The sequence below is a fragment of the Scyliorhinus canicula genome, chromosome 13, assembly GCF_902713615.1.
Source record: "Scyliorhinus canicula chromosome 13, sScyCan1.1, whole genome shotgun sequence".
Taxonomy (NCBI): Eukaryota; Metazoa; Chordata; class Chondrichthyes; order Carcharhiniformes; family Scyliorhinidae; genus Scyliorhinus; species Scyliorhinus canicula.
In genome coordinates, this window is record NC_052158.1 from 67061736 (window position 1) to 67067004 (window position 5269).

Below are 5269 nucleotides of genomic sequence, written 5' to 3' on the forward strand. Positions count from 1 at the left end.
TTAAGTACCCAATGCATCATCCCGAGGTGTTTGCATGGTCACCTCACTGATGTTGACTGGCATGGACTTTTTTCTGTGCTTGTGGTGTTGATTTACTGTCTCATCCACCTTGGATGCTGGTGTGCTTGCTCGTTCTGGAGCAGACGTGAGTTTGTGCGATTCGTTGTCATCCCATGACATGTTTGTAGTCTTGTCATCGTTCTGCAGTGTGCTGTGGCATTGTCCTTCATGTGCCGAGTAGTACCATTGTGTACAAGTCGTTGTTTCATTGCTGTTGTTTCTGTCGTTCCTGTTTTTGTTGTTTTCGTTGCCGTACTTGTTGCTGTTTTTGTCGTTCTGTCTTTGGTGTTGGCACTGTCGTTGTTCCTGACTTTGTTGTTTTCGTTGCCGTTCGTGTTGCTGTTTTTGTCGTTTCTGTCTTTGGTGTTGTCGCTATCTTTGTTCCTGACTTTGTTGTTTGTCTTGTCGCGCTTCATGTTGCTTTTGTTCTTTCTGTTGTCGTTCTCGTTTCTGCTGTGCTTCTTGCTATTGTTGTTGGTCTTGTCGCGCTTCATGTTGCTTTTGTTCTTGCTGTTGTTTGTCCCGTTTCTGCTGTGCTTCTTTTGACTTTTGTTTTTCTTGTTATACTCTATTCGTGTCCCGAGTGGATAATTTGAGTCATTGAGCATTTCGTCTCGAGAGTGGTGCGAATGATCTGATGTTGCATCGGTGCAGGTGACATCAATCATTTCTGGAGAATTGGATTCCTCATCTTTGCTTTCTTGGTGCTCTCCGGAGTCACATTCTTCTCGATTTCATTTGACGCGGTGTCTCTGGATTCTTGGCGCTCCTCTTCTGGAGTCAAAACCTCCATGAATACAATTGACGTGGTGTCTGTGGACTTCTGGCGCTCCTCTTCTGGAGTCCAGATCTGCATGATTTCAGTTGACGTGGTGTCTCCGGACTCTTGGTGCTCCGCTTCTGGAGTTGAAATCTTCATGATTTCCGTTGATGTTGTCTCACTGGACTCCAGGTGCTCCTCTTCTGGAGTCAAAATCTGCATGGTTTCTTTTGGCTTGGTCTCTCTGGACTCCAGGTGCTCCTCTTCTGGAGTCAGAATCTGCATGGTTTCTTTCGGCGTTGTCTCTCTGGACTCCAGGTGCTCCTTTCTGGAGTCAAAATCTGCATGTTTTCTTTCGGCATGTCTCTCTAGACTGTTGGGTGGCCCGACTCTGTGCTTCTGTACAGACAAGCTGAGAACTGTCAGTCTCGCTGTGATCCTGTACGTCGAGTGCGATCACCTTGTTACTGTTTTCGCTCTGTGCTTCGGTACAGACAAGCTGAGAACTGTCAGTCTCACTGTGATCCTGTACGTCGAGTGTGATCACCTTGTCACTGTCTTCGCATGCAGTGGGTAGAGGTGCATTGTCTTCTTCTTGTTCATGTGAGCTTGTTAGACTTTCATAGTCTGCTTGTGGTTGCTCAGATACGGCAGGTTGACCTTCATGGTCTTGTGCATGCATGGTGTTCGCCAGGGAGTGTTTGCTTGCATCCCTATTGGAGTCTTTCATTTCTCGCACTGTGGAGCCTGTCATCGCTCGCTCTGTGGAGTCTTCCTGTGCTCTCTGTGTGGCGTCGTCTTCGTCTAGGGTATTGCTGTCATCCAATGTATCGACGAGCTGCCATGGCATCATGGTGTTGGATTCATCTACCATGAGTAGGTCGTGTTGAGCTTTGCAACGGTGTCGCTGATGCTGTGATCAGCATGTCCAAATAACTCCTCCATGTCTGAGTAGTATTCTTCGAAAACCAAATCATCCTGGTTGGATTCTTCTACCACGAGTTGATTCGTGTTGAACTTTGCGACCGTGTCGCTGATGCTGTGATAAGCATATCCGACTGTCTCAGCCATGTCTGAGAGGTAATCTTCGAAAAACAAATCATCTTTTGTTGTTTCGGAATTCTTTTTGTTCTCTTCACTTTGGGTGGTGCAGACTGCTTTTTCAGGGTGTTGTGCAAGTTGTTTTTATCTGTTGGTTTAAGTTCAGGCGTTTTGCTGTGTTCTGAGGCAAGAAAATTGTGTTTACCACTTTAAGTGTCTTATTTTCAATTTTCGGGCATTTCCCTTTTAAGTGGGCGTGGTCGGGATGCTCAGACGTCATGACGTCACGCGTAGGAATGAATTGCGCATGCGCAAATCGGCTTTCCTTCCCTGTGCGGTTCTGTGTCCATTGCGCATGCGCAAGCCGCGCATGCGCATGACGATCTGCGACCAAGACTTTTTTTGACTGCGCATGCGCGGCTTCCGGTTCCGGCGCATGCGCAGACGCCATTTGTAGTCTTTGCTTACCGGAGACTGCAAAATGTGCTCCAACGCCATTTTTTGGCGTTTTTCGCGGATTTCAGGGATTTTTCTTTCCCACCAGGACTCTCTCTCCAAAATTCGTAAGTAATCTTCTCTTACCGATTTGGACAGGGTTTCAGCGTTTTGGCTTTGTGAGAAATCTTTTTTCTTCTTTTTGATCTGTACTTTTCATTCGCGATTTCTTGTTTTTTCGTGATTTTTAAAGTTTTGCATCACTCAGTCTCTGTGCAGTTTGGACTCTGAGCATGCCTTGCTGTTCAAATTCTCACAGTACTCTTCAAATTTGTTTTAGTAACGTTTGTAAGCTGTTTCTGTCTTCACCTTTTGAGTATTTAAATCCATTATACACTTTCCTATTTACAGGCCCTGCGGTGAGAATTGCTATTTTAATGTTGTCTGAGGCTTCTTGTATATCATTAGCTACGAGATTAAAATCAAACATTTGTTTAAACCTTTTCCAGACATTTCTTACATTGCCAGTCAGGTCTAGCTGATCTGGGTATCCAAGCCACATCCTCGAATTAGCGATGTCTTCCAAGTCAAATGTCCAGTAGGAGATTTCCATGCCATTTTGAGCTTTCTGTATCTGCCACTGAGTTGTCCTGTAGTCAGCGTCTGAAGCCACTCCTGGGTACCATGTGTTGTTACTCGTGTCTTAATAAAGCTCGTAGTCTCAAATGTGGAGAAGATGCTTTATTGTGAGTTCGTTCTCTCTTCAGAGCTGTTTCCTAAGGTTACCTTCAGTGCTCCTAGCTGGTGTGGGTGTGTGTCTGTCCTCTGTGAAGTGTCCTCACTTCCTGTCCCCGTCTATTTATATGGCTCTCCCGTGCCCCCTCTAGTGTTTGCTCAGTTGTATTGCATCCAGTTAACTTGTGATCACCACAGAAGTGGGGCCGTCACCAAAGCCTCCAGACTCATACCCGCACAGGACCATCTCCAGTCTCTTCCATGCGCCACCCTCCCCTTCCGTCACCCACCTGCGAATCATCGCCACGTTCGCCGCCCAATAATATCCACACAGGTTGGGCAGCGCCAGGCCCCCTGCCCTTCTTCGCTCCAAAAATACCCTCCTTACTCTCGGGGCCTTCCGCGCCCACACAAACCCCAGAATCGACTTATTCACCCTTCTAAAAAGGCCTTTGGGATCAACATGGGGAGGCACTGGAAAAGAAACAAAAACCTCGGGAGCACCGTCATTTTAACCGACTGGACCCTGCCCACCAACGAGAGCGGCAGCGCATCCCACCTCCTGAACTCCTCCTCCATCTGCTCCACCAGCCTTGAAAAGTTAAGCCCATGCATAGCCCCCCAGGTCCTAGCCACGTGGACCCCAAGATACCTAAAGCTCCGCGACATACAGCAGCAGATCATCTGGTGCTCCCCCCCCCCCCCCCCCCCCCCCCGCACAATCCCTCAGCACCATGGCCAGGGGCTCAATTAGCAGGGGAGACAAGGGCCTCGTCCCTCTGGAAAGCCGAAAGTCCTCTGACCTCCTCCCATTCGTCACCACACTCGCCACCGGGGAAACTGTACAGCAACCTCACCCAGCTAATGAACCCCTCACCAAACCAAAACCTCCGCAACACCTCCCACAGGTAACTCCACTCCACCTTATCAAAAGCTTTCTCCGCATCCATGGACGCCATTATTTCTGACTCCCCAACTACTGGCGCCATCATCATAACATTCAGGAGCCTCCGCACGTTGGCATTCAATTGTCTCCCCTTTACAAACCCCGTTTGGTCCTCATGAATCACCGTCGGGACCACATCCTCCACCCTCCTGGAGCGAGATCGGCCTATAAGACCCACACTGAAGGGGGGTCCTTGTCCCGCTTCAGGAGCAAAAGCCCCCCCCTCCCTGGCCTCATTCAGGGTCCTCACCAGCAGCGGGCCCAGCAAATCTGAAAATTTCTTATAAAATTCCACCGGGAACCCGTCAGGCCCCGGTGCTTTCCCTGTCTGCATGCTTCCCAGCGCCTCCACCAACTCCTCCAGCTCAATTGGGGCCCCCAAACCCTCCCCGCTCGTCCCCTACTCTTGGGAACTCCAACTTATCCAAAAAGCGGTCCATCCCGTCTGCTTCCCCGGGGGGTACCGCCCGATATAGCCCCTCATAAAAGGATCTGAACACCCCATTGATGTCCTTTCCACCCACACTAAGTTGCCACCCGCATCCATGGCTCCCTCAATTTCTCTAGCTGCCTCCCGCTTCCGGAGCTGGTGAGCCAACATCCGCTTGCCTTCTCCCCGTACTCATACACCGTCCCCTGTGCCCTCCTCCATTGCACCTCCGCCTTACGGGTGGTTAAAATGTCAAACTCCGCTTGGAGACGGCGCCGCTCCCTCAGAAGCCCCTCCTCCGGGTGTCTGCATATCTCCTATCCACCCTGACCATCTCCTCCACCAGCCTCTCCCTCTCGACCCTCTCCCTGTGCGCCCGAATAGAGATCAGCTCCCCTCTAACTACTGCCTTTAGCACTTCCCAAACCACCCCAACCTGCACCTCCCCGTTGTCATTGGATCCGACCGCACACTTCCTCCTCTGCCAAAAGCCCCACATCCAACCTCCACAGCGGGCGTTGATCCTTCCCCTCCCCCAGCTCCAGGTCCACCAAATGTGGATCATGATCAGAAATGGCTATCGCCGAATACTCCGCCCCCACCACTCTCGGGATCAGCGCCCTGCTAAGCACGAAAAAGTCAATCCGGGAGTACGCCTTATGAACATGGGAGAAAAAGGAGAACTCCCTACCCCGCCGGCTTCAAAAACCTCCAAGGGTCCACCCCTCCCATCTGATCCATGAACCCCTCAGCACCGAGGCCGCTGCCTGCCTCCTGCCCGTCCTAGACTTTGAGCGGTCCAGAGCCGGATCCAGCACCGTGTTAAAGTCCCACCCAGAACAATCTCCCTGTCTCCAGGTCC